Source organism: Megalobrama amblycephala, linkage group LG16 (assembly GCF_018812025.1).
Source record: "Megalobrama amblycephala isolate DHTTF-2021 linkage group LG16, ASM1881202v1, whole genome shotgun sequence".
NCBI lineage: Eukaryota > Metazoa > Chordata > Actinopteri > Cypriniformes > Xenocyprididae > Megalobrama > Megalobrama amblycephala.
Genome location: NC_063059.1, coordinates 26,076,068 through 26,086,904, shown reverse-complemented (window position 1 = coordinate 26,086,904; position 10,837 = coordinate 26,076,068). Strand labels below are relative to the sequence as shown.

Genomic DNA, 10,837 nt, shown 5'->3' with positions numbered 1-10,837 from the left:
CACAGATTTTAAGATGCATTAAAAAAGAAAACACTTATTTTAAATTGGGTTATACTTTATTTTAAGGTGACGCAGTTACAATTTACTTTAGTAAGTGCTTAATAATATAAAATAACTACAAGTACTTACAATAGAGTTACAGTTAGGAATTGGTTTAGGGTTAGTTACTTGTAATTATGCATAATTTACTGTTATTACTATAGTAAGTATGTATAGTAACATAAAATAAAAACACCAAAATAAAGAGTTACCTTAAATTGTAATATGTCAAAATATTATTGTTTTGCTGTATTTTTCATCTATTGAAATAAACGCCTTGATGAGCAGAAGAGACTTCTTTCAAAAATCTTTGCAGTCAATAAATACTGAAGAAGAAACCATAGCAACAGGTCACTCAGGTACCTGAGTACTTTTCATTAGAATCTTCATTGGATGGAATATTGTCATTATGACTTACATATACAAGCACATCAAAAAAACTTGCATTAGTTTAAATGATCTTTAATATCAGTTCATGTTTAGTTGATGGTGTAGCTAACAGATTGCGGCCTGAAAAAAAAACATATATTATGCTTTCTTGTAAAAAAAAAAAAAAAAAAAAAAACTTTAATAGATGGCTAAAGTGTGAAAAAATAAACAGAACCAAAAACTGAAGAGAAAATATGAAAACTGTAAAATAAAAAAAAAAAACATTAAAAAAAAAGAAATAGATAATAATAATAAACAGAGCAATTCCAAGAGGGCCCTCTGTGCTGGGGCCCTAAATATTGGTGGATATAAAGGACAAGGACTGTGTTTTGGCACCTTGTGGAGAGTGTTATTCTCAGCATGATTTGTACTGTATATGTTGCGGATGTTACATGTTGTTAAACTTTGTCTATTGTATACACAGTTACCGACAGCAGGGACTCATAACCGCTGAGATATATGCAGTGTTTTGAACATACATCAGATGCAGAATGGTCATGTCCATAATTTTTCAGTTTTTATCTGCTGTGTATACAGAACATCTCAAACACACACACTGTATGGTGCTAAAATGATAGCAGGGACTGGGTGGCCACATTCCCCCCGATGATTTGCGCTCATGGGGGAGGAGAGGAGCTGTTTGTTTGCTTTTGTGCACATACCCCTGTGACAGGTGCTCGTAAATCCTATTCTACAGGCTCAAAGCTAAAGAATCGTGCCAGGGAAGAAACGGTTACTCTGCTTTTCCTCGTGTGCCCAGCAGATAGCACAGGCACACAGTGTGGCAGAGCCGAAACCCGCTCGCATGTGGGCATACGCGGCACTCTAAACAAATAAGCACTGGTTAAATGATGCCACGCAGCGCTGGACTAATTACAGGCAGGGCACAGATGGTCAGGGCCCACACCTGGGCCGGAGAAATGTACTGTCGCGGACCGCAGGCGGCGTGTGTTTGTTTGTGAATCTGCATGTAAGGGAGAGCGCCAGCGGTGATAAGTTTCCGCTAGAAACTGTGCTCTTGGCCTTAGTGCAGTGTAAATAATGATGTCACACTCTAGGGGTGGGGAGGATGAACAGAATCTTATATCATACGAGTAACTTTATATCACAATTTTCACTGGAACATTAACACTGGATAAATATATATAGATACAAATATAAAAATGCATTAGACAATTTTTATAATTCAGTAAATTAAAGTATTTAATTTACAGTAAAATCCAGTAAATACTTTAAATACTTTAATAGTATAATTATATAGAGTACTAATAATTTGTAAAGTATTTTATTTACAGTAAAATCCAATAAATTAAATTCTTTGGTATAATTATTAATTAAATAATTATTTTAAAAATTAAATTGTTTAATTATGTAAAATACCATTCATATGTAAATAATAATAATAATAATAATTATATATATATATATATATATATATATATATATATATATATATATATATATATATATAAATAGATAAATAAATAAATAAATAATGCATTAAAATATTTTTATAATTCAATAATGTTTTTAATTTTCAGCAAAATCCAGTAAATAAATTAAATTATAAAATAATAAATTATTAAATAATACATTATTATTAATTAATTGAATAATAAATTATTAAATAATAAATTAAATAGTATAATTATATAGAGTACTAATAATCTGTACAAGTGAAAGTGAAGTGAAATTTGTATTTTATTTACAGTAAAATCCAATAAATTAAATTATTTTGTATAATTATCCATTAATTCTTAATATTTAGTAATTAAAATAAATTGTATTATATTATATGTATTATGTAAATTGTATTATATAAAATACCATTCATATGTAAGAAAAAATATATATTGTAAAATAAACACTTCAATAATATAATTATATGAAGTACTATTAATGTATATTCCAGTAAAATCTAATACATTTAATTTAAATAATTATAGAATTATACAACATACCATTTATTTGTAAAGTATTTAATTTGTAGTAATATTCAGTAAATTAAATATTTTACAAAATGAATGGTAGCTCATAAAATTATATAATTATTTATTTTTTTAAATTTAGATTTAATTAGGATTTAATTAGGATTTTATTTGACAGACACAAACCAAAAGATAGGAATATTTGTCTTAAGTATATATAAAATCATGAATTTCTCCAGAAAGTGGTCATAATTATGAATAATAAATGATAATTGATAAATATAAGCAGCAGTACAAAAACAGCTACTTCATACATGCGTAAATTATAAATATGATTGGTTGAGTTGCAAGTCATAAAACATACACATATAATTCATTATCTCTAGCAGCCTTCTTTTATAATGAATACTTACAAGCGATATAAAATCTTCCCCTAAAACTCTTTACACACACTGTGAAATCTTTCTGTTTCTATTCCCCCCTCTGCATTTCTGCAGGCATGTCTGATCGTTGCGGCTGCACCACGAGTGCCTGGTCCCCAGAAACCAGGCTCCAGCAGAATATTATAAAACAGGCTGGTTTTCGGCAGTAAACACCAGTCCAGCGTGGCACAGACATTTCTAGATCCTAGAATGCTGTTTGCTGTGGGTAACCAGCGCATGCTTACACATTAGACTCACTCCGGGAAGAACACAACTCAGTGACAGAGAACATGCGGCTTGAGCGCAGCTCACTGAGGGGGAGTCAGCTGGTCATTAGATGGAAACCAAACAGGATCAAAGCACATAAAGAGCCCTTCATCAGACTGCTGTGCCAGTGTAAATGCCAATGAGAGAGTGGACCCAATTTGTGCCCCCATTATGAGGAAGAGAGAGGGGTAAATGGGACAGAGGGCGTAACTTACCCTGATGTACGTCCTATAAGAGTTCAGTTTCTTGTTTGCACTTTAATCACAGCTGCAGTTGATTAGTACTCTCTTGCCATTCTTTTCTCCAGTTCATGTTTCTGTGCCTGACATGATAAATCCATGTGTAGGGTGAGTGGGGCAGGGGTGGATTTACCAGGGTGGCAACTGCTACCCTAAGATAAAGTAGTGCCACCCCAGATTTATCCCAGTATAAAATATTAATGTAACCAGTGTTTTCTGTACCACAGTGTAGCAGCTGGGCTATAAATACGATGACATACAAAATCTGCTGCACGGCTGCTCACGCTCTATATTGTCAACTTCATTAACAGGTTCGTTCTGGTAAGTCAAAAACACACAGCACAACCAGTGTAGTCCAGTTCAATTGTTTTTCCATTTGTTTGTGAATCGAAAAATTAGAGCAATAAACTCAAGTTCAGATTGTCTGGATTGCGGTATTATTTTTCACAATGCTTCCCGTTGTTTATTTTGACCTGCGTTGTAACTATTTTTGGCACGAGATTCTCCAACTACCCTCTCTCCACTTTCATCATGGATCTATTTGCCATCCGACTTAATAAAATGAAACCAATAAGAGGATCCCAATCACGGAAACTAATAGCAGAGTTGGGTAAGAATGACATATTTGAAAGATAAACTTTATGTTGGCTTGACAAGGTCTTTTCTTAAAATGTAAAATAATTTGAGGATTAGGATAGATAGACAGAAAGTTGGGTGTTCTGGGTTGTTGCTCAAGTGTTGCAAGGTGGTTTCTATGTGGTTGCTAGGGTGTTCTGGGTGATCTTCCTTAATGCCCACATACAGACATCTGTTAAGAAGTCTGAAGTCTCTGTGCTATTAAACTTGATGCACTAAAACTTGTGATTTTTTTTGTCATCCAAGTACCTTAAATTACATTAATACATTCTGTATGTAGTAATAATAGGCCCGCTCTAATGAACACAGAGACATTTAAAATGTGTTGAAGTGTTTAATAGACATTATATAAAATATATGCCCTGGATATCGATATTTTGTCTTTAGGGGTTTAAGGCGAATTGGACCCCTAATGAATTTATGATGCTAACTGCAAATTCGAAACTATCAGCCATTTCAATTGAAAGACAAAGGCTGTGATATTAACGTTGTCCAATAGAGGGAGCCACATGATAGTGAATATTTTAAAGGTCCCGTTTTTCGTGTTTTTTTGAAGCTTTGATTGTGTTTATAGTGTGCAATATAACATGTGTTCATGTTTTGCGTGTAAAAAAAAACTGTATTTTTCACATAATTTACTTATCTGTATACCGCTGTTTCCACTGTCATAAAAACGGGCTGATGACTTCCTTGTTCTATGAAGTCCCTCCTTCAGAAATACGTAACGAGTTCTGATTGTGCCAGCGGTTCCTGTGTTGTGATTCGACAGTTCTGAGCGCACCGTGCCCGGAAAGGTCACGCCTCTTACCATAACGTGTAGATGCACGCGCTCAGTGTTATTGACAACATGTCTTTAAATTTACCCCATCAATTTGAGCCGGAATCAGACCCGGTGATTGGACTGCGGGATGAAAATAACAGCGTTTCGACGACATGGCGACAAACACACTCTACAAACGCAACTCTTGTGTATTCCAGTGGGCGGAGGTTAGTCAAAAAACCGTTTTAGTGACGTCATTAAAGAAGGAAGTAGAGGGATGTAGTCCAAACTGGCCGTTCGATGTAGGCGACTTCTGTTAAATAAAATATCTCGCTTGGCATTGAACTTTTAGCTTTAAAATTTTACAGATTTTATTTATACTCTAACAACAACATTACACACTAACTAAAGTTTGAAACATGGGATCACGAAGAACGGGACCTTTAAGCCTAATGATTTTCTATCAGTTTCCATCACTTTGAAAGGAAATAAATGCATTAATCTAGTTCATTTGTATAACTATGGCGTACTGACAATATAGTTTTATATAATTAGCATAGGAAATCTGTGAAATACTTATAGATCATTAAATGTTTAACTATAGACCCCAATGAAACAAACTTTTCAAGTTGCCAGACATGATTAGCTTTATTGCTGTCCATTTAAAATGAAGAGACCATTTATTTGTCTTTTTCAAGATAATATATATTATAAAATTTCTATATAGACAGTTATTTAAAGTTACGGTATGAATAATAAAACAAACACTTAAACTGCAAGCGTAAGGTTCGAAATATATCATAAAAATAAAAAGGGCCTTGAGATAAATGCTTCAATGAGCTGCAAATTATATCATCACATTCATTTGAAATTGTCCTGTAACATCCTTTGACATGTGATTCATCTAAATTCCTTTGACATCCTTTGAGATGTGATTAATCTAAATGACATGTGATTCATCTGGAAATGACATACAGTGAGTCTCAAACTCCATTGTTTCATCCTTCTTATATAAATCTCATTTGTTTAAAAGACCTCCGAAGAACAGGCGAATCTCAACATAACACCGACTGTTACGTAACAGTCGGGGTGTACGCCCCCAATATTTGCATATGCCAGTCCATGTTCAAGGCATTACACAAGGGCAGCCAGTATTAACGTCTGGATCTGTGCACAGCTGAATCATCAGACTAGGTAAGCAAGCAAGGACAACAGCGAAAAATGGCAGATGGAGCGATAATAACTGACATGATCCATGATATCATGATATTTTAAGTGATATTTGTAAATTGTCTTTCTAAATGTTTCGTTAGCATTTTGCTAATGTACTGTTAAATGTGGTTAAAGTTACCATCATTTCTTACTGTATTCACGGAGACAAGAGCCGTCGCTATTTTCATTTTTAAACACTTGCAGTCTGTATAATGCATAAACAACTTCATTCTTTATAAATCTCTCCAACAGTGTAGCATTAGCCGTTAGCCACGGATCACAGCCTCAAACTCATTCAGAATCAAATGTAAACATCCAAAGAAATACCATACTTACACGATTAGACATGCTGCATGATGAACACTTTGTAAAGATCCATTTTGAGGGTTATATTAGCTGTGTGAACTTTGTTTATGCAGTGATAGAGTCGAGAGCTCAGGAGGGGGCGGAGAGCGCGTGATTTAAAGGGGCCGCAGCCTGAATTGGCGCATTTCTAATTATGCCTCAAAATAGGCAGTTAAAAAAATTAATTCAAAAAAATCTATGGGGTATTTTGAGTTGCAACTTCACAGACACATTCAAGGGACACCTTAGACTTCTATTACTGCTGGTAAGATGGGCTTTAATAAAATTTGGCTGTGGATGCCAGTGCCACCCCGATTGTCATGGGCAGGAATACAAACTTACGGAAGTTGTATCTGTAGTTTTAAACCAATGATTAATTTCTAATACCATTATACACGTGTCCTTATAAACCATATAAAAACACACACACATACACACATTTGTTTTGCTATCTTAGTGAGGACATTGCATAGACTTCCATTGATTTTTTTTTTATATCAGGTCAATGATATTTTCTGTCACCTAACCCAACCCCTACCCCTAAATCTACCCATCATAGAAACATGTGCAAAACACTACATTTAAACAAAAACTTCAAAACTACAAAAAAGATTTATAAGCCTTTTTAACTAGTGAGGACCAGTGAAATGTCCTCACTAGTGGGTTGTCAAAGTATTTCACAATATAAGTGAGGACATTTGGTCCTCACAAGTATAGCCAAAACAAGTACACACACATGCACACAGTTGATAGTTATTTAACAGCCCCTCTGAGATTATCACTCAATTGTAAAGCTGGCATTAAGGCAGCCATCCTCATAAAAAGATGGGAATTAGCAGCTGAGGGGCATTGTGAGTGTGTATGGGACACTTTTACTCTGACAGGACTTCATCCTGTATCCAGTTTACTCATTCAGTCTGGGCTATTAATAGTCAAGTGTGTGTGAGTGACTCTTTCCGGACTGGAAGCAATGTCCAGTGCCAAACTAACAAGACCCTATCAAAGAGGATGGAAGGCAGGAACTTCAACCATTAAGCCCCGCCCACATGTGAAAGTCTCCATATTTCATGGTAATACAGAATGAGCTTTCAAGAGCGGTGCAGGTAAAGGTGGCTGGCCTCCATTGTGCTTTTAATTACATATAATGAAAACCTACTGTAACCTCTGCTGCCCTGGCACATACCATCCTCCAGCAAGGGCACATTTCTCATTTACTCATTAGAACCAGAGCAGAGCTATTGGTGGAGGCCACGGTGATGCATGTGTGGGGGATCAGACATCCTCTCTCTGCATGCAGACGGCCCGGAGGGTACGAACGTAAGACAGACCAAACAGACTCTTTCACTTCATGATCATTCCACAGAAAGTGCTTTTCATTACTTTCGACCACCCTAACAACTGGCTAACAACACCCTAGCAACCAGCAATAAAGAATTTTTTCAGAAAGAAATCTAGTTGAGTGTAGATTTAAAAGTGCGAAAGATGGCAATGTGAGTTATGAATGATAAAACTTGCAGTCCTAAAAAATGTATCACATTTATGACCACGACCACACTCTCAGATCTCACTTGGCTGCCGTGTTTCTAACTAGAACACAGTGTCGAAATGAAAGCATATTCATGTTCCTGCATATAATGTCCGAACTCAAGGAGGCTCTAGTGTAGCATTATCACAGAGGTGTGAATGACTCTCCACACATACACTTTTAGGTTTAAATGATTCATTTTCTTCTCAGATATACTCTTTCCTTTTCTTACTTTTACTGAAATAACACAAAGGTGATGAATGAGTCGGAAGAGAAAGAGAAAATGTTTCTAGGAAATGTGAGAGGAAATGTTGTTCTCGGACAAATGATGCTAAAGTCTGCCATCTGATGCTAAAATATCTAGCTTCCGCCAGACTTTTTTCGTAAGTTGAATACGGAAGGCGTAGGACGTAGTGTTAAGCGTTTTGAACTGCGAGAGGTGTTACACTTTCTTCCTAAGTTGAATACATAAGGCAGTCTGGTGGAAGCTAGATATTTTACTTTATAACTTATTAAATATGGATAATTTTCTTACACAAAAGCATCGCTTCGTTTCAGAAGGCCTTTATTAACCCACCGGAGCTGCGTGGAGTACGTTTATGATAGATGGATGTGAACGGAAGCTCATACTAGTTGGTCCCGTTCACTGCCATTATAAAGCTTGGATGCATCAGGATATTTATTAATATAACTAATATACCTCTGATTGTGTTCATCAGAAAGAAGAAACTGGTCCTGTTCACTGCCATTATAAAGCTTGGATGTGTCAGTATATTTATTAATACAGTGGCATGCGAAAGTTTGGGAACCCCTTGCAGAATCTGTGAAAATGTGAATAATTTTATCAAAATAAGAGAGATCATACAAAATGCATGTTATTTTTTATTTAGTACTGTCCTGAATAAGATATTTTACAAAAAATATGTTTATATATAGTCCACAAGACATCATTTAATAGTTGTGTTTGAGTCCCTCAGTTGTCTTAAGTGTGAAAAGATGGATCTCAAAATCATACAGTCACTGCTGGAAAGGGTTCAAATATGCAAAAGATGCTGGAAATCTGACGAATCTGGTGAACCCGGAGGATTTTTCTGAAGAACAGAGCTCAGTTTAACTGCTCAGGACAAACAAGGGACTCACGAACAACCATCACAAAACAAAAAAACAGTCGTGGATCATCAGGTAACCACACACAGTATTGAGAATCAATGGTTCCCAAACTTTTGAACGGGGTCAGCTATTTCAGCTATTTTTTTTGTCTTGTGGACTATATATAAACATATTTTTTGTAAAATATCTTACTCAGGACAGTACTAAATAAAAAATAACAGGCATTTTGATGTGTCTAATTTTGATAAAATTATTCACATTTTCACAGATTCTGCAAGTGGTTCCCAAACTTTCGCATGCCACTGTATAATTCCGACTGTGTTCATCAGAAAGAAGAAAGTCATATACACTTGGCTTGAGGGCGAGTAATGCTCGGGGTAATTTTAATTTTAAAGTAAACTAATCCTTTAACAATAAACATTTTTAAATACTCTGAGCTCTTAGGTTGTTAATCAATGGTGTATTTACTTCTGTTGAAGCCATTAGTCTGTATTATTTCAACTTATTTTACAAAATAAGTTTAAATTACGCCAAAAAAAGCTCAGCAGCGACCACCCACTCCCATCAAGCACTGCAAATTACATACTGTATGTAACTCAGATCACTTAATCATCATATCTGAATATTTTTCGGGTAGTTTTAAAATACTATTTATCATGGCATACTTGAAATCAACAACATTAGTTTTATATTTTTCCATTGATTTTCATTTGAGTACACCAATCAAAAGTTTGAAGTTGGTAAAAATGTTTTTAATGTTCATCAAGGCTGAATTTAATTGATCGAAAATACATTAAAAACAGTAATATTATGAAATTGTACTACAATTTAAAACGATTTGATTCTTATGATGGCAGAGCTGAATTTTCAGCATCATTACTCCAGTCTTCAGTGTCACATGATCCTTCAGAAATCATTCTAATATGCTGATTCTGATTTGGTGCTCAAGAAACCTTTCTTCTTATTATTTTAAATGTTGAAAACAGTTGTGCTCAAACTTCTGAATAGTACTGTCTGCATTTGCAGTGCTTCGTGGGATTGTAGTGCCCTCATTAAAGTAAAGTATCCCTTTTGCTTTTTGTCCAATTTTCAAAAACTATTTAGTTCAAATCAAAGTTTGTAATGTTGTGGCTCACCTTGGAGCTGGTTGGCTTGGTTCATGCCTTAAAACTCTACCATGAAGAATCTCTATGGAAAAAATGAATGGGGAAAACACTTCCAGAGGCAGCACAGCTTAAAAAGCGGGCGTGCACCGTTGCACTTTATTGGGACGCTTGCCTTAGCAACGCCACTAATGACTCTCAAACGACTTTTCTAATCCAATTGGTTTATTTAAACTGTTTCTGAATAGTATACAGTGATAGCAAACTTTTCAAATGTGCTAAATGGGCAAAACATGGCCAAAATCCATTAAGATAAACATGACTGATTCTTTATTTATTGCACAGGCTATAAGTAGACCACAGCCTCTGAATAAAAAACCCAAGTCAAACAAAATCACTCAGATTCTGCCAGCATTAAGAAGGTCTATTACTGCTAGCAGAGTAATTGGTTAAATAGTTGCTCAAGGCGCAGGTCTCAAATTTAAGCCAGTGGGATGGAAGGCTCATGCCATTTACAATTACAAACCACTCAGGCTGGTGGCTTAATTTGAGTTTTGATTCAATTAGTTGATTTAATTGCTGTCCATATTGCTTTATGTCTCTTTGATTGATGGGCACGGTCTGCATGACGGCCGTGGAGCCGTACGCCATGCCAAGCATCTTGAAATGTGGGGCCAGTACACACACACACACACACACACAGTCTCTCTGATGGAGCAAGGTTCACTAAAGCCCTATAGCCCAAGGAGGAATCCTGCACTCAGCTGGTGTTTCAGTGAAAAGCACCATTGCTCACTCGCTCGCCCCGAAGCTCAAGTTCGC

General features: G+C 35.6%; 1 protein-coding gene across 3 annotated transcripts in view; it reads right to left on the bottom strand.

Moving 5' to 3' along the window:
• Window positions 1–10,837, bottom strand: part of bcas3 (BCAS3 microtubule associated cell migration factor) — a 272,896-nt gene that overhangs the window by 2,777 nt on the left and 259,282 nt on the right. The gene's annotated exons all lie outside the window — the stretch shown is intronic.